Raw genomic sequence first — 20,946 nt, 5'->3', positions numbered from 1 at the left:
GTATTTGTGCATTTGATTTTACCTAATTGTTGTACTTTAAACTTATCTTTATTAAATTTCATCTTATTGATTTCAGACCAATTCTCCAATTTATCAGGATCATTGAATTCTCCAAAGTGCTAGCAACCCCTTCCAGTTTGGTGTCTTCTACACATTGTATAGACATTCTCTACACTCCATCATCCAAGTCATAAATAAAATAGTTGAACACATGATTAAATTCTTTGCTGAACTGGGGCCTCAGATTGTGACTAGGATGAACAGATTTTATTGACACTTGCTAAGAGATACAAAACCGATATGTGTTTTAATTTAAACATAAGCTGATGAAACCCAGTTTTTCAGATGCATATGCCATCCATTATTTTTTAATTTAATTTCAACCACCACTGAAATGCATCCTCTGGAATGGAAGGTAACAGCTGAACAAGAGCACACAGCAGCTATTCAGGAGAGGAATTTAGGAATACTATATCGATTTAAAACTGCACGGGGATTTCAGATATATAGAGTGCAATTACCCAGCTTGACCAGGGCTAATGCCCCTATGCCTCTGAAAAATAACATGGGATCTTTAACGATCGTGACTGGTCAGCGTGTCATTCAAAACATGAAAACTCCACACAGTCCCTTCATGTGCCTCAGCATGACTAATCCAGTGTTGCTTCAGAAGGAAGCATGTTACTCATTGAAACCACTTCCTGCAGCAGGCTTGTTATTCCTGGGAAGTCTTCTGTTCAAGCAATGACCAAGCCTGGCCGTGCTTTGTTTTTTAATCTGATAAAATAGATGAGGTGGTTGAGGTAATATCTTTTGTTGAACCAAATTCTGGTAGTGAAAGAGACAAGCTTTCGAGCTAACACAGAGCTCTTCTTTAGGTCCAAGTTCAAAAGCATAACTGTTTCACCAACAGAAGTTGGTCCAATAAAAGATATTATATCACCCGCCTTGTCTCTCTAATATCCTGGGGCCAGCACAGCTACAACAACACTGCAAACAATAAATCTGATAACAGTTCCAAAGTACTTCAGTTCTGTTTTGAATGAAACATTAGCAATTCCAGAGTCTATTAAAGGACAGGTATAATGTGCTACAGAAACTAAATTAGTAATCTGTCTTTCCATCTTGCTTTCATTAGAAGTCAGAACTATATTTGTCACCATTTTAATACTGTATATTCAAATATCTTATGTATGTCTTACCCTAGCCTGGGTTTAAACCTGTGTCTTAGAGACCAAAATTATCTGCTCTGCTTGTTAATTTATTAATTTCTATTTTAAATCTTACATCAGTCATAAGGGCAGCAAATTTCTGTTTTGCTACCAGAGGAAGTTGAGGAATAGGATTGGGGGAGGCAACACAGGAAGCCCAGCTCTGGTCAGGGCCAGAGAATTTATTGCTACATGATTTCTCTGATTCTGTTTTTCTCCAGCCCACCCCACGGCTAACTGTCTATGAAGTATAGCCTTTAGGACAAGCTTTTCTCTTTCTTCAGGACCTGTCCTTCCCAGTTACTTCTGCTGGGCCTGGGGAGAAGATTTCACCTATTAGAGGAGGATTATAGTTATTTCATGAACTGTCAGGGCATGACGGGACTAATGTATTACAATTATTTTCTTTGTTGTTGTTGTTTTTGTAAGGATTTTTAGACCATTTATAGAAATACTGCATTGCTCCACCATGTGCTCAGAGAGATAGACACATTTAGATTAGTTGAAGGTGCTTGGTCTTCAACCTCTGGTCTTGTGTCTCACTACACACTGCAGGTGTAATATCATGTTGTAGTACATTCTGGGGTATCCTATTGCTTAATTGTGTGCTTGTGGTATTGATAGCCAGACATTCATTCTCAAATCTGGGAACTCCCTTAGGTACCAGCTGTGGAGAGTATCACCCTGTAGCTAAAAGTATATACAACCTTAAAGTAAAATATGAATATCATACTGTTACCAGCAATTTGAGGAGCTTGATTTTTATCATCTGAAAGTGAATTTAGAATAATCTCTGTTAATGTGGGGAACAAGTTTGTGTGTATTTGCTTTCCAATGCAGATCTGAAAAGCATTTGCTCTTGCTTTTTAAATGTAGTGCTTGTTTACGTATGTTTATTTTTTGTTTACATATCTCTTCTCTAGTTTTGGATTGCAGCTAATCCTGCACGATTACTATAGTGTATGCATAAGACATGTGAGGTATGTGGTTGTTTGTATAAAGTGTCTGTGTAGGTGATGCGCACTACACATAATGTAGAGCATATATTATGTATTCCAATTGTTGGCCTCGCCTGCACTCTGCCCGCTAATCTGTCCTCTCCTGGACTTATTCTAACATTTCAAATGTCTGAACAGTTTACAGTTTTAAAATATTAGTCTGCCAAAAATGTATTCTTCTTCAATCTAAATGTAGATTGTGTCTCCCAAAATTACACTGTAGTGAGGTGCACAATGGGAGTTCTGGACTTGTGGCAGGTTTAAATCCAATATTTTCTGTGACCCATCAGGACTAGAAATGGAAGCACTGTATCATTTTAAAGAAGAGAAAGGGAGGTTACCAGCTTCTCAGTGGCAGACATGCATTTTCTAATATCTCGTGAAGGCCCTGAGATATTGATCTTTAAAGATGTCATTTTAATGTAGAGAAGTGCTATTTCAGGTCACCTTTTCAAATATTTTAAATGTATTAGTTTTAATTTTTCTCCCCCTCTTACTCCGGTTTTACAGGGGAAGAAAGCTAGGAAAATAGATTAGTACGATGTTTTTAAAACTCTTGGAAGCATTTTTCTAAAACAGTTTTTCTATAAAATATGATATATGCAAAATGCAAAATAGTTGTGGTGTGATGTGAAATTTTAGTCAGCACGCATGAATAACTCAGCCATGCTAAACTCCTGCTGACAAAACCTTAAAACCTTTATTTCATACCATCATGCATTTTTGCGAAAGTGTGTGTGTATGTATGTGTCAAGGGCTGTTGTACATTTTCACACAAACTGCATCATTTAAGAAGCTCACGTATGTTAAATTATTCTATTTAAGTGCCTTTTATTTTTACAGGATTACTTTTTATTATAAAGCTTGCTTACTACAAAAACTCATCAGATATAAGCCATCATTATTGTATGTAGCAGACCCCAAACTTGTTTTCCTTGGAATGCTTACAGAAAGTGGTTATTATAAAATCAAAGATTTGGGGTTATTCATAAAACCTGTTAAGGTGAATTCAGGTGTCAGAGAGACAGTGGCAGCTGCTTTGTAAATGTACTGCAGTATTCCATATTAAATCAAATGGGAAATGGACAGTTTGACAGATACTGTCATCAGAGAAAACGTTATTAAAATCATTAAAGAGCCCAGTTTAATTTTTTTTTATTGAACATACATAAGGTTTGCCCTGCACAGTCTTCCCCAATCAGAGCCCACGGCAATGAATATTATTTCTCCAGCTTTTTGTCTAACAAAGCATGAACCATGTCTTCCAGTTCCTTGGGGACAGTACAGCTATGTTTATGGCTTCCTTTACATATTATGGGCTAGGATCTGTGAACAGAATTTCCATTTGTGAGCACATCATTGTAGATAGCACTCAGCGGTCTTTTCATTTTGATTGATGGTTCTGGTTTTGCACCATCTGGCTTCTGATAGGCTGCATTAATCATATCCTGAACTAAGAAAGGGTGGGCATAATTGTTTAGTGTGTATGTATTGTAACAACCGTTATTCACACGTCCTGCAATAGAGAACAGTGATCCATATGTGATTTTTTCTGTATACATGTGTGTGTATTTCAGTATTTATTATTCTTAAATCCCATTGTTTTAATTTTCTTTTGCTTTCTAATAGATTTTTATAGTAGTTGCCTTTCTGCAGCCCAACATCGCCACAATTTTAGACATCTGGGCTGCTCTCCTCTCTCTGTAGCTCACAGAGGTGGATCAGTGTTTTGGCACTACATGGTCTGGGCACACCCTGCTTGCTGCTAGATTCTCTGCAGCAGGAGACAGTGGTGGTGCATTGGTGCAAGCAAGCAAGCTGAGTAAATTTTCCCCCTCAAAATCCTCCCCTCCGGCTGCAATACCCCTGCACTCCTCTTTGGAGGAAGTGCTTAGGGATGAATGGAAGAAGCCTGATAAGGACAAGCATATTAACAAGAGTGACCTTTAGCTCTATAACTTTCAGAACCAAAGGGCTCTATTACTGAGACACTGAAGGTTGATGCTGTTGTGGCATCCTTCACCAGAGATATGGTTATCCTCTGAGAAAGGGTGGTCTACCTTAAGGAACCCACAGATAGAAAGACGAAAGCCACTCTCAAAAAGGGCTTTTACAGCCTCCTTTGCCACCCTTCAAGCATGCTTGACAGCTACCTGCTTTCCAGAAGCGACTCTTTCCTGTCTGGAAGATCTCAACGCCCTTAACGACAGAGATCACCCTGACTTTGGCTCCCCCTTTTTGAAGAAAGTCTCCCTAGCAATAGCATTTGTAGTTGACGCCTCAATGGAAGCACTGAGCCCGAGCCATGGCTTCCAGCTCTATAGCCAGGTGTCACCTACGACTCCAACCCTGGAAGGTGGATACTCAATCTAAGAAGGTCCGATGTGTGCCCAAATTTACAGACTCCCTCCTTTTTGGAGAAAAGCTGGATAAGGTGGTACCTGACAATGCAGCAAATCTCCTTTCCCCAATAAAGGCCCTCAAGGGAATATAGACTGGCCTTCAGAGAGAGGTGCGCCTTTCACTTCTTGTTCTCCCAGCAGTACCAGCAAAGGGATAAGAGATTTCTGAAGGGAAAAGAGTATAATTGAGATCCAGGGAGAGGGCCCCGAGGGACCTCAGCTCCTCTTACCCCTAACCCACTTTATGACAAAGATTGCATAGGTCTCCACCCAGATCTGAAACTAGGGGGAAGGGCTTCTTATTTCCTAGAGGAATGGTTTTCACCTCAGACAAGTGGGTCTGGGAAATAGTGAGCCAGGGATACTCTTGAGCTGCATGCTCTACTCCATCTATTCTTCATCCTGTCACCCAGCTCCAATGACCCCATAAAAGACAATCTGATCCAGAATGAAATAATTCATCTTCTGGATATAGGAGTGATGGAAAACTTTCCCTCAGAAGAAAGGTTATCTGAGTTCTACTCCATCTTCTTCATTGTATAGAAGGGCACAGAGAGTATCAAGTCAATCTTAACCTCAAAAGGCTCAACAAGTGGATAAAGAAAATGAAGTTTTGGATGGAGACCCTATCCTCTGTGGTGTCATCCCCCGCTATCCTGGGGAGACACCTTGACTTCAGTCGATCTAAGGGATGCACATCTTTATATCCCCATCTGGTCCAGCAACTGATGCTAAGAACTCAATGCAATTCCCAGAAATCCTGGAATTCCAACCATTCTGGACTGTCTCTAAGAAGACGTAGACAGAGGCCTTCAGCCCAGTATAACTGTGCGTCAGGTGTCTGTTCTTAGTAGCATGTGATTTGCAGGATCCTCTGGCTCCCAGGCAGACAATCCACAGGTAGTAGTGGATTCCTTTGAGCAGTTCAATTAGCCAGATCAAAATGGGACCTTCTACTAGTTTTGAGGACCTTGACAAGCCATCCCGTCGGGCCTCTGACTTCAGTGTCAGCCTTTCATTTATCCACTGAGATTTGTTTCTGAGTGGTAGTCACATCTACCAGGCCAATGTTGAAGCTTGCAACCTTATCTCTACCACAGTCTTAATGCATGTTCAAGAAGAGCAAGGTGGTGCTCAGGACACCAAAATCCTTTCTTCCAAAGGTAAATTCTTCCTTCCATTCTTCCCAAGAGAGGTTGTGCTTCCTTCATTCTGTCCAAAACCACAACATCCATCTGAAAAGGTGTGGCACACTTTAGATGTCAGAAAAACATTGAAAATCTATATCAAGCATATAGAATTCATGAGAATATCAGGCTCCTTAATTTGTGTGCTTCTACCCAAAATGCCAGGGACTTAAAACTTCCTAGTTCTCTATTGCTAGGCGATGTATCGTGGAAGCCTACAAATCATCAGAGCTTCCTGTCTTAGAAAGGATCAAGGTGCACTCCATGAGATCTTTATCAGCCTCATTGGAGGAATAAGCAAGTACATCCACTTTGGAAATTTGCAAAGTGGCCACTTGGTCTACAGCAAACACCTTAATTAAGCACTGCAAATTGGGCCTTCTATCTTCTGCAGAGGCTTCCTTTGGCAGGAAGATGCTGGAGGTGGTGGCACAGAAATAATATACACACTTGACAAAAAGGGGGTACTATTTTCCTACCGAACTTCTGTTTCATAACCCTCCCAACATCTGTTCACTGTTCGATACTTTCCAAACATCCAGAATTGTAGGAGACGCTTCGCTGCAGAATGGAAAATTTCTTATCAATAATTTCCTTTCTGCTGTCAGCGTCTCCCACAATTCTACCCACCCTGGATGGCTCATGAGCCAAGGATCAGATATTAAGTGGAATTATTGCCATTTGACTGTCTTCCTTGGTCTAATGTTCATAATTATTTTGTTATCTCTGGAATATTTGTTAATAATAATGTTATGTAAATGTTACAGCCTGGGAGTAACTCATCTGGCAGCAAGAAGGAGCAGAGTGGGCATGGCAGACCATGTGGCTCCAAAACACTAATCCGTCTCTGTGAGCTGCAGAGAGAGGAAAGCAGCCCAGATGTCCAGAATTGTGGGAGACACTGCTAGCAGAAAGGAAATTATGGGTAAGAAATTTTCCATTTGTAGTCACAAATGTCTATTAGGAACTCTGGACTAAACTAAACTTTAAAATAAAATCTCAGGACATTTTATATGCCTTAGAATCTCTATTTCTGCTGCTTTAGTAACTTGCTGAAGGCACTGTAAAGCAAAGTACTTGCCTCTGCTCTTGGTAAATCTGTTCACTTCGTTGCCAAATATTATGGTTTAAGAGACAATAGTTTCTGAAATAGTGTTCACTCGGTGGATGTTACAATATTTTCAATTTGTGTTGCATTCTAGAATGTGTTTGAAATTATTACATGTAAACTCACATTTTGGGAAGCATGGAAGTCTGATTTATATACAGGGATGTACAAAAGTGAGCAATACATCGTGTTCAGGATTTCTGGTTTGTGTCTGACAATAGCACAGTTCACATATTATAATTATTAGACAAGCAAAAAACCCTCTGCTTTTGTTAAAGCTAATAATAACTGATGTAATGCTCAAAATTAACTTTACAAATATGTGGTTTTGACATTACAATCTATAAATAGCTACAGGGCTAAAAGACATGTGTCTTCAGGATAGAGGTATGAAGCAGGTAGCCATAAAGCCATTGTTGGAAGTTTGTGCCCCATCACATATGAAGTTACACAGTGCAAATAATTTATGTTCAGGATTTGTAATATACTAATAAGCTGTCTCCTGCATCCCTTCCAACTTGGTCTCCTCTCTGGTCTTTGCAAAAAGAAAAGGAGTACTTGTGTCACCTTAGAGACTAACAAATTTATTAGTCTCTAAGGTGCCACAAGTACTCCTTTTCTTTTTGCGGATACAGACTAACACGGCTGCTACTCTGAAACCTGTCATTATCTCTGGTCTTTGGCTTCTTTACAGTGCTTGCCTGCTGCAGCCCTTTTCAATACACCTTAATGAGAGACGACATCCCTTTCCATGCCCTGGCTACTGGAGACCATGAGTTGGGGGTTAGACTTCAGAAACTCCTTACTCCAGAATAATTCCTTAGAGGCTGAGGGAGTCTCCCCTCTCTGAGGCCACCTGCATGTAGTTTTGCATTCATGTCTTTTTAAAACAAAATTTATATAAATAGAGAAAGGACAAAAGAAAATATCTGCATGATATACCTCATCTGAATACTTTTCCAAGCCTAGTGAGATAGGCTTTCCTTTGTTTGGTTACAGAGAATAGATTATCTGAATAGATATCAGTTACCTGTGATCTGTATCCCTGATCATCCCAGATACAACCTCCCCTTGCTCGTCCAAAAAAGTCTGTCTCTGTCCGCCACCTGGCACGTTTATCATGTCCCAAGTGTTAGAGACCATTTTATCATATCAGGATGAGGTTACATCAACATTTCCAAAAAGGAGTGGTACTCCTGACCCAACAATCTTGAGAGAAAATTTTTGTCCCTCATAAAAGACCTACCATCTCCCTGTTGTTGTTGTTTTGTATTCCTGTAGCACCCAAGAGCGCTAGACATGGACCAGGGAAATAAGCAGAAAGCTTTTCTGAGTCCCCTGTAAACTAAAATGAAGGTAGCATACCCATACTATTTGTAAATGACTACTGTAAGTTTAGACATTCACTGTAGCTTTTAAATGTTGCCACTCCAAGATGTGGATAGCAGCAGTGATCAGAGCAGTCTTCATTTGCAATCATTTCTCTGTAGTTTTCTTTGTTGTTTTTCTAGGGAAGTATATATAGGCATTTTTTTTGCCCCGGTTTCTTATACATTTCCTCAAACTACACTCCCTTATGTAGAATTGTAGATATTTTGAGGATCTTTGCATTGTCCTTCTACTCTGCCTTCTTTTGAAAAGACAAAATGTTGAAGTATGTAAGAATCCTCTTTGGAACATAGCAGACAAGTAGACTGGAAACAAACAAGTAGATACAAAGGAGGGGCAAAATGCACGTGTCCCCGCCAACCAAAACAAAACCGCCTGTTCTAATTTTAGTTCTACCAGCCTTGACAGTGTCTCTTTAGAGTAAATATTTATGAGGTTTATTTTGAGACATTTGGCATGGGTTCCTTATAATTAAATACTGTAGTTGGGGACAAAATTAATGCTGTACTAGGAAGTTGTCTGGCATTAAATTGCAAGAACCAGTTCCTGAGGGAGCAAAACGCAACTCAGATGCTTTAATCATTAACACAACAACAAAACAACAACAAAAACCAAACCCACACGGCAACACCACTTCTAGCACTGCATTGATGTTAAAAGACTTCCCCCAATCTTGCATTTGTCTGTTTTAATTGTTTACCTCAAGCACTTTCTAATGATATCTTCATTTAACATATTGAAGGTCTCCTTATTTTCTTATTTTGAAGACATGCTTTGTTCAGTGTCATAATACTGTTTGTGGGTGAGGGGAGCATGATTCATTGACAGTCTATGTTAAATTAAGTGTATGAGTTGAACTTTAGAATGCCTGTGGAGCAAAACTCACTTAATTCAGTGCAAATAGCTGCTCCCACCCCTGTATGCAGATGTATGCAATAGCCATGGTAGGTGCCAAAAAACAACTTCTTGGCCACAACACTATCCACTCAGAAAGTCATGCCCAGTTTGAGTGTTCTGGTTAGTGAACCAGCTCTGACTGATCCTGAATGCTTTCATCCTTCCATCTTCTTCTCAGGCCCTGGCTGTGCTGCAGGGATGCTGTGGGTTGGACACTTGCTCTGGTGGTGGCCACACGCTCTCAGGCTCTAAGTGGTAGGACCCTTCTTCCCAGCATTGTCCCCGCCCTGTCAGGGTTATGATCCAAGCCTGGCCTGCAGAGCCTCTTGGCTGAGGCGTCTCCCTGTGCTGGGCCTGCTGCCCAGGGTCCCCCTCACTCTTCCCAGCTGTTCACCGCACCCAGCTCCAGACTGCTCCAGCCCCAGCTCCACCACTTGGTCTCAGCACGGCTGCTGCTGCTCTGCCTCCAGCTCCCTGGGCTGCTTCTTTGGCACCTCTGCCTGCTACAGCTCTGCTCTCAGGACAGGTCTGCTCTGCAGGCCGCTTCTGTGACTCCGCTCCCAGCACTGACCTACTTCCTGGGCTGCTTTTCTGGCCCCTCTGGCTCTGGTTGCTGCAGCTCTCCTCCCAGGGTAAGTCTGCTCTCTCTGGGCTGTGCCTCTGGCTTTGGAGCTGCAGCTCTGCTGCCAGGACAGGGTCTGCTCTCTCTGGATCTGACACAGCTCTGCTCCCCAGCTCAGCTTGGGCCCCTGCTTTCTCCTTAGCTCGGCCCCTCTCTGTCTGACCCAGGCAATTCCAGCTCACAGGGAGGACGGGACCTCCCTGGCCTCCTGACTCCCTGATTAGCCTGCCCACCCTGTCATTCAGGCTGACCTGGAGCATTGGCCTCTCCCCATTGTTCCTGGGGACTATCAGTCTCAGGGTCCTGATTTCCATAGACCCTTCCCCTTTTAGTACTGGGAGCTAGCCAACCAAAACACCCCCACTGAATGTTAGTAAGGGGGCAACAGTCCCCTTACATTAGCACTAAATTCATGTTGCAAAGGGGGATACTTGAAGGAGCTTTGAAAACCTGGACAATCAAGTTCATCTACTATTCTGAATGTCTGTCGTGAAAGTAGAAGACTATCAATTATAATGACTGGATGAAGAAGATTCTCCTATCTTTTGTAAAGGTATATATAGAAAATACCTTATTACACTTAAAAGAAACTATGAGCACATGATCTTCTGTTTTACCTTTGATTGAAAAAAAACCCAAGCATGGTGTAGCCTTTACCTTTCTGTAATTTAACATAGAACATTGCACAATAACTAGAGATGAGTCTGAGCTACAGAATTTGGATACTAATTGAAAAAGTTCAAAAGTTCAGTTTTGGCTCATTCTATTACAGTGCTAAGCATTAGTCACAGATTGGGATCTGGATTCAGACTTCTTTGCAGTTGATTAGCATTTTAACTATAATACTCCTTAAATCAATTGGCTTGGCCCATTTTAACTAAATATTCCTTAAATCAATGTTATGGAATCCTTTGATTCCTTTTTAGTACATACAGACTCCCACCTTTTCACACCACGCCCTCTTTCACCATACTTTTATTTATGCGGGAAGAGGGCGTGGTGTGAAGAGTTAGGAGTCTGTATGTGCTGAATAGGAACCAGAGGAGACCATAACATATGTACATATACAACCTAGCATATACTGTTGGCCTCTATTCAGAGAATACTGTGCTCCATTTATTCTGGGTTTTTTGTGGACTTTACTGAACTCGTGATGTTGCGGGGAGAGGTGAGGGATAATGAATGTAATGAAACAGAGCAAGACTTGATTTTGTTCATGTGTCAACAAGCTCCTAGGTGTGTCCAGAAATAATACAATATTTATTTTTAACCATTGAGAATAAATAGCACAGGAATAAAAGTTGTGTATTCCAAAAGGCACAATAAAATTAAATTTATAATGGGATCCCAAAATATTCAATCACAAATTTTCTCTTAAAACAAATAACAGAAAGAAATATAAATGTTGAAGACATTTTCCTAGGAATTAAGTAATTATTACATTTCCAGCACTTAGGCTGTACTGTTAAGAGGTTTAACTAGGTGTGCATAGAACAGACAATAGCAGTAGAAACAACCTAATACCTGCAGGATACAAAACGTATTTGTATCACAGTTCCCTATTCACCTCTTTTTTCCGGTACATAAAATAGCGAACTTCCATACACCATGAAACACACAAAGTGCTTTTTAACCAATAGGTGGAGTGGTTGAATCCTTTTACTTTCTCTACCTACAACAGCATTACTTCTCCTGTTCAGAAGAATAAGCTGCAACCAAGTCTCATCTTCATTCTGTAGATTCACTTGTTCTAATTTGGCATTAAAAAAAAAGTTTTAGACCAACAAGTTTTCTGTGGGCCTTGTTAAAATATATTCACATCTGTATTTTCACTAGTGGAAAAGACCTACATACTCAGAAGTTCCAGTAGTGTACCTGCATTTTAACTAAAGTGGTCTAACTAAGTAGTTTAATATCTTGGTAGATCCTGTCTTCGATTATCTTTTTTTCTTCCCTTATCTTTTCTTCCCCAATCTTTCCTCATTCATTCTGCAGAACTTTACAGCAATGTAGCCTACATAGCGTATGGTTCCTCCTCACATCAGCACTCTTTTTGGTTCATCCTTTTTACATTTCATTATCACCCTCTGTCTTAAGGGAGTTGTAAGAAGCCAGTCTCTCTAAATTCTTGAAGGACTGCTTGTTTCTGCATGCCTATTTTGTTCTCTGCCAGGCCTTTGTTTACCCTATAACAAACCTGGACCCTATAGAGGAGCTCCTCTTGGACTGAGTAATCATTTAATGGACTCTTGCTTTTCAGCACAATTTCAATAACTGGCATCTTTATTAAATGGCAGTTAATATTAGCATTGCAATTGAAGATGATACTGATTTGTTGTCGGTTTGTTTGAAGGATAGCTGAAGATATTTTGCAAATTCTTTTAAATTCATTTTTAAAAATCCACATAATTTGTCTAATTCGTACTCCAAAGGTGATTATGGTCTGTTGTTAGCTGAGATAGAGAAGAACTTATAAAAATTATTAAAAATATTCAAATTATAAAAGTATATAAAAAACCAACAACAACAAAAAACCTGCATTGTATTTCATGCGCATCGTAGACAGGTTTTTGTAATAACTACATTGTGAATATTGCTTGCTAGTCAGTTCTCTTGTCAAGTGCATTAAAAAAAAAAAAAAAACCTTTACAAAATGTGAAGTATTATCCTGTATGTGGACCTCCATTGAGTGTATTCTCTGAGGGCAAAACATATATATTGCTATTTTATTGGTTTACAACAATCTATATATTTTACAGGGTCTATATACCCAGTGATATAAAAGAAATTATCCAGAAGATGATCAAAATATCACATGGGGGGTGGGAGGGCTTTCATTGTGGAACCTTTATAATTCTTCATTTCATTGTTAAAGCAACATAATTATTCAGATTTGAATACAGGACATTGTTATTGCTGCAAAACTATTTTATCTTTACTAGTAGCTGACGCACCAGTATATTACTACACTTATGAGTTATTTCTATTGAGAGTACTCTCCACTCTCATTCATTGCCTGAGGCAAAATTATCTTTAGAAAGAAAAAGATCTGCTGTTTTTAATTTGTTTTCCTTTCTCAGAACCTAATGTAGTTCTGAAAATTGTTACATGAAGAAACCCAGGAACAATGAAGGGAATGAAACTCATAATAAATGTACAGGGTGTTTATCTTGTGGAACAGTCTCTCCTCTTGTGACCTTGCAAAAATCCTACTTCTAAGAAAGCATTTTAAAGAAAATGTCAATTAGTTTTCTTTTCCAAAAGTGGGATGTTTATTGGGATGTAAATGAAAGTTTTCAAATTATTGGAAGAGAAAAATGATGGGCAAATCATTTCTAAAAAGTGGGGAGCTCATTCCAAAAGAAAAATGTCAGACTTATGTGACTGTGTACAGACATGTGGATAAGAATTAGCTGACATAGATTTGTGTGTCTAAGTCAAATATATATATCAGTCAAAAATCATTGTTCTGCTGTATTTCCTCAGCAGTGAACAACTAAGTGACAACTGCTGTGGCACACACGTGCACCATCTGTCTCCTGAACTCTGCCATGCTGCTTCTCTTTTGAAATTAATAATTTCTCCCCTTTTTTCCGTTTTAACTAAAAATAGTATTTAATGTGCAATGCCAAGGCTGGTAGAAATCCAAGTCAAACTAGCATCTTTGCAGGCTCTTAGTGTTACTGATCTCTGAGGAAATGAATACATGCTAACAGCTAAATGTATGTATATAAATATTACACATTTATAGCTATGCATGCTATGTAGATACAAATACAGCATATGTATGTACTGATCTATCTGAATATTACAAATAGCTTTCTCAGCAATAGAAATTATTTGTATCCAAAATTAAAGTTATTTTCACTTCATATATATAAAATTGAGGAAAAAATAATGAAATCTGTTATTTATTGGATAATTATGAACTTGTATTTGTTATTATATTTATTATTTTGAATTGTTCCTCCCTGATTTTGTGACATGTTCTGTATATACAGGTAGCTTATGGTTTTGATTTCAAATTAAAATGTCTGGAAAGATTTGAAGCCGCAAAGTAATTTCTTAAATGTACTGCTAAGTTACATTTTTCTCAGTGCATAAGAATTCATACAAAATAGATTTTTCTGTTTCCATAAAGTTTCAGTTAAGTACTTGCTTTTCTGACTCTAACATGGACTCCCCTAGTGCTGCCACCCATCCTTCATGCGCTTTTCCCATCTTCAGTTTCCTTATTCTTAGATATAATTATTTGTAGACTCAGCCCCTGAATTAGTCTTGTACTCCATCTCTTTCACAATAAAACATTGGACTACAACAAAAGTTAGCTGCACAGCAGCTGGCTCTGTGCAGTGCTTTGGTTTTTGAAGAGTCTAATGAATAGGCATGTAAAAATTGTAACTCAAAGGCCCATGTCACAGTGAAAGCTTGATGCACCCGCATTTTAAACAATTTTAGCATTTTTTAAACCTCATATATTCATAGTCATTATCCAGCCCAGAAACATAACACATACAGTATTAATTTTAGGTTGTGTTGTATCCTGACAAAAAGTGACCCCACGTGAAAGATTTAATTATTTTTAAACACTTTAAGTGATATCCACACTGAAGCTGTTTGCAGTGAGCATGCATAATGAAAGCACAGAGTGTGAAATCATGAATCCCAATTATATGGTGCTTGGCTTTATGCACAGAATAAGAGCAAACTGTAACTAAAAACTTAACACAAACGATCACATGAAATTAGATACCCTATGTAACCATGGCAAAGGCAGCTTTCGTAATGTCACACATTTCCAAGATACAGCATTTTTTGCCTTGTCAACCATTCAGAATATTTTCTTTGTCGTCATTTTGCAGATAGTGTTTCATCTTTAAAATGTCCAGTACTTAGTCCAGTTAACCAAATATTTTGCCAAAATGTATCTAAAAATTAAATGAATTAAATCTCTTGTTAATTGTTTTGAGGATTTGCCAGAAGAAGGGTTTCTTTCTGGTTTGCACAATAAATGATGAAACATAAAATTATTATTATTGTATAGACAGAACAAAAAGAGAGTTCCTACACCAAGAGTTATGTACCTGAATTGCATAGGGAGAGAGGGTTTGAAAAGTAAAGGGAGCAAGTCTTTTGAATTTATTTGCTTGAATGCTCATTTTGATTATTGCTACAGTATATTGGTGACAGCATTAAGGGTTTTAGAGATGAAGCTTCTCTAAAACCTACTAGATCCCACTTAAAGACAATTAAAGACCGGTACTATTGCTTTTCCCTGAAAATATTCTACAAGTTGTGCTCATTTATGAAAAATGCTATCTGTGCAGGGTAATGGAACCTGAAAAATAGCAATGGGGGTAATGGAGAGGGTTCTACATTAAAGGCTAAAAGGAAGCTTTTAAGAATAGTCGCAGTAGCACACAATAAACATTTATTTATTTTAATGTCTGACCCTTCTCCCAGAAAATGGGTGCAAGTGGGGAGTGATAGTGAGTTTATATTGCCCTTTCAAAACAAGAAGTTTGGTGACCCCTGTGAACATCGTTTATGTATACCAGGGTGGAGGTGCCACCAGATATAACTCAAGAGATGTATTTAGAAGAAAACCAGTGTGTGAGGGGTGAAAAAAATCCTGCCAGACATCATGTCTGCTTCATTTGGAGGAGAGACATAAATATTCAATTTGCCACATAACACAGAAGAATGTGTGATGTATGTAACAACTGTAAAACATTTCTCATTGTTTCTCCCTCTAAAACAAATAGAAAGTGTAACTTCTGCCTAATCCTAAATCTAAAAAGATTAAATACTTTTATGAATAAGGCTTCAAGAAAGTCTTGATATTTTTGGTTCAAAAATTGAGGCCACAATGTGTTAAAGTTGTGGTTCATAAGCATGGCACTCAGCAGACTCTCCCCAGAGGTTCTAGTGTCAGGCTTCCCCTCACCTTGTTTCCTCATGAGGAATGAAAATCTCTTTTGGGTTCCCCTACAAGGAGTACCAGTCTAGTGCAGCCACACATAAGCTCCAGCACTTTTGTCTAAGGTATACAATCTGCTTTCCGAAGCAGGGCAGCAGCACAGATGATGTGCCATGTTTCCTGCTTGGCTCTTGAAGGCAAGCATGATGGAGAGGAGTCCAGGCTGTATTTGTGTGGCATTATGACCCTGTGCACCAGGCTGCAATGCCACTTGCTCATATTGGGTGGCCAGGCCAAATTTGAATGAGTGGCATTGTGATGTGTACAGCATCGCAAAACCACTCAAATTTGCCGCAACTGTAAAAAGTTCTATGTATTAAAAGTTGCAGTTCTCACAACAAAATTGTGGCTTTTGATTTTATGACAGCCTTAATGATGAATATAGTTTCTACCAGTTGTTTAGTTCAGATACTTACATAGACATATTTCATTTGTTCTCAACTATCTACTTGCATGTTCACATACAACCAAAGCTACATTCAAAGACAGAAAACAGTTACATTAGCGCAACATGCTGCATTAAGATAGATAAAGGGAGATTCCTATTGTGCTTGGATTTGGCTAGCATAAAGAATATATGAGCTGTAACAGTGAGTTTCCGAACTTTTATAGGTTTTTGTCACACCCTTTAACTTTCTCTTAATGCAGGTTTTTTATGGACGAGCTTCCTTGTTAATTTTGTTTTTCTTTTGTGTTTAAGTTGGAAGTTGTTCTAAAGTAATTTGTATCCTGTGAAATAAAATGCAACCAAAGTAAACTAGCGTTCAGGGTAAAATTATATGGCTGTCACATAAGCAAGGTGAGACCTTGTAATTAAAAAGCCATTTTGTGGATACACAGTAACTATCTTTTAAAACAGAGTTACTCAACGTGTGTGTGTGTGTGTGTGTGTGTGTGTGTGTGTGTGTGTGTGTGAGAGAGACAGACAGACAGACAGGAATTGCATTAAGCACTAATATCCTATACGCTTTTGTTGAAAAAAAGGAAAGGTTCTTGTGCAGAGAAGAATTTTGAAAATGTCTTAATTTTTTCTCATTCTAGAACATTTCTACAAAAATTCATTTTTTATCATTAAAAATAAATGAATACACAGAACTTTATAGCATCAAAAATGCTAAGGGATGATTTATTGACTTCAATAGAGTCACTTTTGCTTTTCTGGTATTATACAAAGTGTGCAGTATGAACAGAGTGGTCCTGATTTTACTCTTAGTAACACCAGTGTAAAGAAGGATTAATGCCACTGAAGTCAATGATCTGAGACCATTGTGGTGATCCTGTGTACTTTATACAGTGCTGAAAAATGGCTTTTCCAAGTGCAAAACAATTTTAAAGACAATATGAAATTTAATCATATTACTGGACACAGCATTCCAGGAAATCTTGAGCCTCATGAGCCAGGTTGTCTCTGAGGAAGATACAGTTGTAGCTGAGGAGGAGGAGGACGACAATATATGTGTCCTTTCCTAACATCCTGCTCATGGAATACTATACTACCATCGGTATTTTAAACTTCAGAATGTTTCGTTTGCCCATTCTACTAGTGGACGGATGAACCAATGCATTTGTGGCTGACTAGAAAGAAGCATTGGAAGGTTTAAAGCTTTGGGTACACCAGAGCTGGTATAGTGGTCCAGATGCTTAAGAAATGGAGGGTAGGGCAGGATGAAACAACCAGAAGAAAATATTTGGGAAATAAATTTAGGCAGCAACACCATACATAAAAAAGGGAGAAATGGTTATTTGATAGTTTTATTAGATGTTTTGTTTTGCAGACTTAGGGGACAAAAAGCTGTTCCTGTTCAATTTAAATAAAAGCAAACTTAGCTCTGAGCCCTACAAGTAATAAGTAAAATTAAAATATTCTCATTACTGTGTGCTGCAAATTTGTTTAAGCTTATTTAAGTATACAAATAAATTCTCTGTTTTGCTAGGCCAGTGTACTATGTGACCATATTTCCTGAGCCATGCTAGATTGATGAGTATGTTAATATGTCCTTAGGTAGGGTGACCAGGTGTCTGGTTTTTGACCAGAACACCCGGTTGAAAAGGGACTCTGGTGGCTCCAGTTGGCTTGGTGCAGAGGTAGGGTGTTTGGTTTTGTGGGATTAGAAAGTTGGCAACCCTGTCCGTAGGGTTCCTGGCAGCTGGGTGGCATGGTGCTAACTTAGCGGCATGATTCACAGCCTGTGTTTCTGTGCAATCACATTTTCCTTTTGAAATGGATGAATGCAGGCTTCATTCAATTAAAATCCAGGTTTTCTGTTTACTGCTGCACTAGTATTATTAGTTCTTTATAGCAAAGATCAAAGGATATATGAATGTTTTAAATTAAAATGAGAACCACACATCTTAACTCATTAAAATGCATTTTTCCCCTTCTTAATTTTAAACCTGTACTATTGTTCAGTTTTTATTGTGTAATATAGATGTCACTGAGAGCACTTACCTTGATTCAATATGGCCATTCATATACATTTTCAGAAGTACAATTGATTGCATTTAATTAAAGTCCATATATTAGACCAGATGCTCTCCAACATGAGAAAGACCTATATATGGATCAGGAACTTTCCCAGCTTTCAACTTGTGGTATTTTCCTCTCTGTCGTCCCATTTGTGGAGTGGATGGGGCAGTGGCCCTGCAAAGCACACATAGGGAGAGACTTACCAAACCCACTAATATTCTGAGATCTATTGGGAAATCCCAAGGAAATTGCTTTGGTGTTATGGTCTCCCATCAGTACCTCCCATGAAATGCCTTCCTGCCCCTTGCAGTGGGTTTCACTGTGCAGAGGGAAAACCCATTGGAGCTTATGCTATCTTTGGAGGCAGCATTGTCTCCTGTGAGGAAATTCTCACACATTGTAGGGCAATAACACTGTGGACAGTAGCTATCCCCCAGTTCCTGTCTCCTCTGCAACTGTGATGGTATGGATCCCACAGAGTCCACTTTCTGTGGAGATCTGATTCATCCTTTTGCCCACTTAAAAGTCAGCTTCCACTACATATTGTTCCTTCCACACTTAAAGGATCTGAGTCTATATCACCATGCAGTTGAATTTGGTGGTCTTTGCCTTCTGCCTGGCTGATACTTATCAGTCTCACAAAACCACCTCACAGTTCAATACCCAATGGCAGTCACTGCCCCTGTGAGTTTCTGAACTGGAATAAATTGGTGACTAGCACATTAGGATAGAAGTGTATTGTCCAAGTAGATTGAAGCATTAGCCCTTTTTGACCTTGGCTCTCACCTATTCAGTCTGTCCTTTACTTTCATGAAAATCAAATTCTCACCATCCACACAAAGGAAGGATATATTTTCTAGATCTCTTTGGCCCATCTTTAACTAAGTTGTTAATTTTAACTAAGGGAAAACAAGAACTAATCACCCATTATCCCCCTAGAAACATATTGGATTGTGAGAGATTTTGGTGGACTAGAAGAGAAATGCTTAATAAAAAGGGACTGTTCCTAACTTCCCTCTAAGCTGCGCGGTTGCGCAGCAGCCTATTAAGCAGCGCTCAGGGAGAGACGCCTCTTCTCCAGCCCCGGACCTGCCGTGGCTGGGGGAGAGGCACTTACCCTGCAGCCCCAGCCCCGGAGTAAGCCCAGGTGCTGCTGTGGGAAGAGAGAGCTGGGGGGAGTCCTCTCTCCCTGCTATAGCCCCGGGGCAGCCTGCACCCCAAACTCCTCATCCCTGGCCCCACCAGAGAAGCTGCAGACCCAGCCAGGGCCCTCACACACACCAACCCTCTGCCCCAGCCGTGAGTCTCCTCCCACACTCCAAACCCCTCAGCCCCACCCCGCCACATGAATTTTGTTTTGTGCACCAAAATGGAGGTGAAATGTCACACATCACCTCCATTTTGGTGCACATCACAAAATTCATTCCGCACATGTGTGGGAAAAAAACAGAAGAAACGCTGTTCTTATGTTTATACAGTTTGCATGTAACCCTATAGTCCCCATCCTTTTGTTTCAGAACATTGTGAGCATGTTTCTCCAAAGTGTTCTGTTGTTATGGCTCTGCTTGTAGTCCCTTACCTTTTAATCCAGAAAGAATTATAGGGGTAGAGTTCCACCCATGCCTTGGGCTGTGAGATGACACCATTGATATGATCCTTTCTGCCTGTCTTTATCACCTAACAAACCTACGAAGAGAAAGTTAAACGATCCCATGGTGCCTTTTGTGTGGGAGAAAAGGGGATAACTGTGGTACCCTAGCCAAAATTCAGTATCTGTAAAACTGCTTCAGTGAAAGTATTGCTGAGCTTTCAATTATTTCTGAATCTCACTACATTAGCAGTATCTAAAAGTATACAAAAATGTTAAGTAAAATCAGATTCCAAATGCCTAGAGTACTTCTGTGGTGATCTCACCAAGCCTGGTAAGCTTCCGACTATGTTCCCTCAGAAGTTCAGAAGCCACAGAATGGCCTCTTGTAGGCTAATATCACCACCCTGCAAATGAGATGTCTGATTCCATATTTTGTCAGAACTTTTCTCACTACACTAGCTACATATTGTTTGTGACCATATTCCTCTATACTGAAACTAAACCCTACATTGTGGCTGTCTGATATACATTTTACCTTGTTGCTAGCTTTAGCCTTAGGCTCTCTTCATCTTACCCTCATTACCGTGGTATGATAAATAGCAGCAGTGAAAGAGATGGAGAAGAGCTAATAAGGAGTGTCCTTCATGGGGGAGAGTTCTAGGAAGGGGAAGAAATGAGAGGGAGGAGGATAACAGGAATGTGAATAAGCAGAAAGCAAAAGTGAAGTTCCAGACTGCAGTACTGGGAGTTTGAGCCCTGGTCTACACTAGGACTTTAGGTCGAATTTAGCAACGTTAAATCGATGTAAAACTGCACCCATCCACACGATGAAGCCCTTTATTTCGATTTAAAGGGCTCTTAAAATCGATTTCCTTACTCCACCCCTGACAAGTGGATTAGCGCTTAAATCGGCCTTGCCGGCTCAAATTTGGGGTACTGTGGACACAATTCGACGGTATTGGCCTCCGGGAGCTATCCCAGAGTGCTCCATTGTGACCGCTCTGGACAGAACTCTCAACTCAGATGCACTGGCCAGGTAGACAGGAAAAGAACCGCGAACTTTTGAATCTCATTTCCTGTTTGGCCAGCGTGGC

The 20,946-nt window shown here is 39.6% G+C and overlaps 2 protein-coding genes across 5 annotated transcripts in view; both read left to right on the top strand.

The window, feature by feature from the left end:
• CDKAL1 (CDKAL1 threonylcarbamoyladenosine tRNA methylthiotransferase) overlaps positions 1 to 20,946 on the top strand; it is a 665,563-nt gene that overhangs the window by 539,797 nt on the left and 104,820 nt on the right. The gene's annotated exons all lie outside the window — the stretch shown is intronic.
• The window catches only part of LOC144930213 (uncharacterized), a 52,031-nt gene continuing 37,246 nt past the window's right edge, over positions 6,162 to 20,946 (top strand). The window contains exon 1 of the mRNA XM_078851604.1: positions 6,162 to 6,723. The gene's annotated coding sequence lies outside the window, so the exon portion shown is untranslated. The remainder of the gene's footprint in view (positions 6,724 to 20,946) is intronic.

The sequence above is a fragment of the Lepidochelys kempii genome, chromosome 2 (assembly GCF_965140285.1).
Source record: "Lepidochelys kempii isolate rLepKem1 chromosome 2, rLepKem1.hap1, whole genome shotgun sequence".
NCBI classification, from domain to species: Eukaryota; Metazoa; Chordata; order Testudines; family Cheloniidae; genus Lepidochelys; species Lepidochelys kempii.
This window is presented reverse-complemented; position numbering and strand designations above follow the sequence as displayed.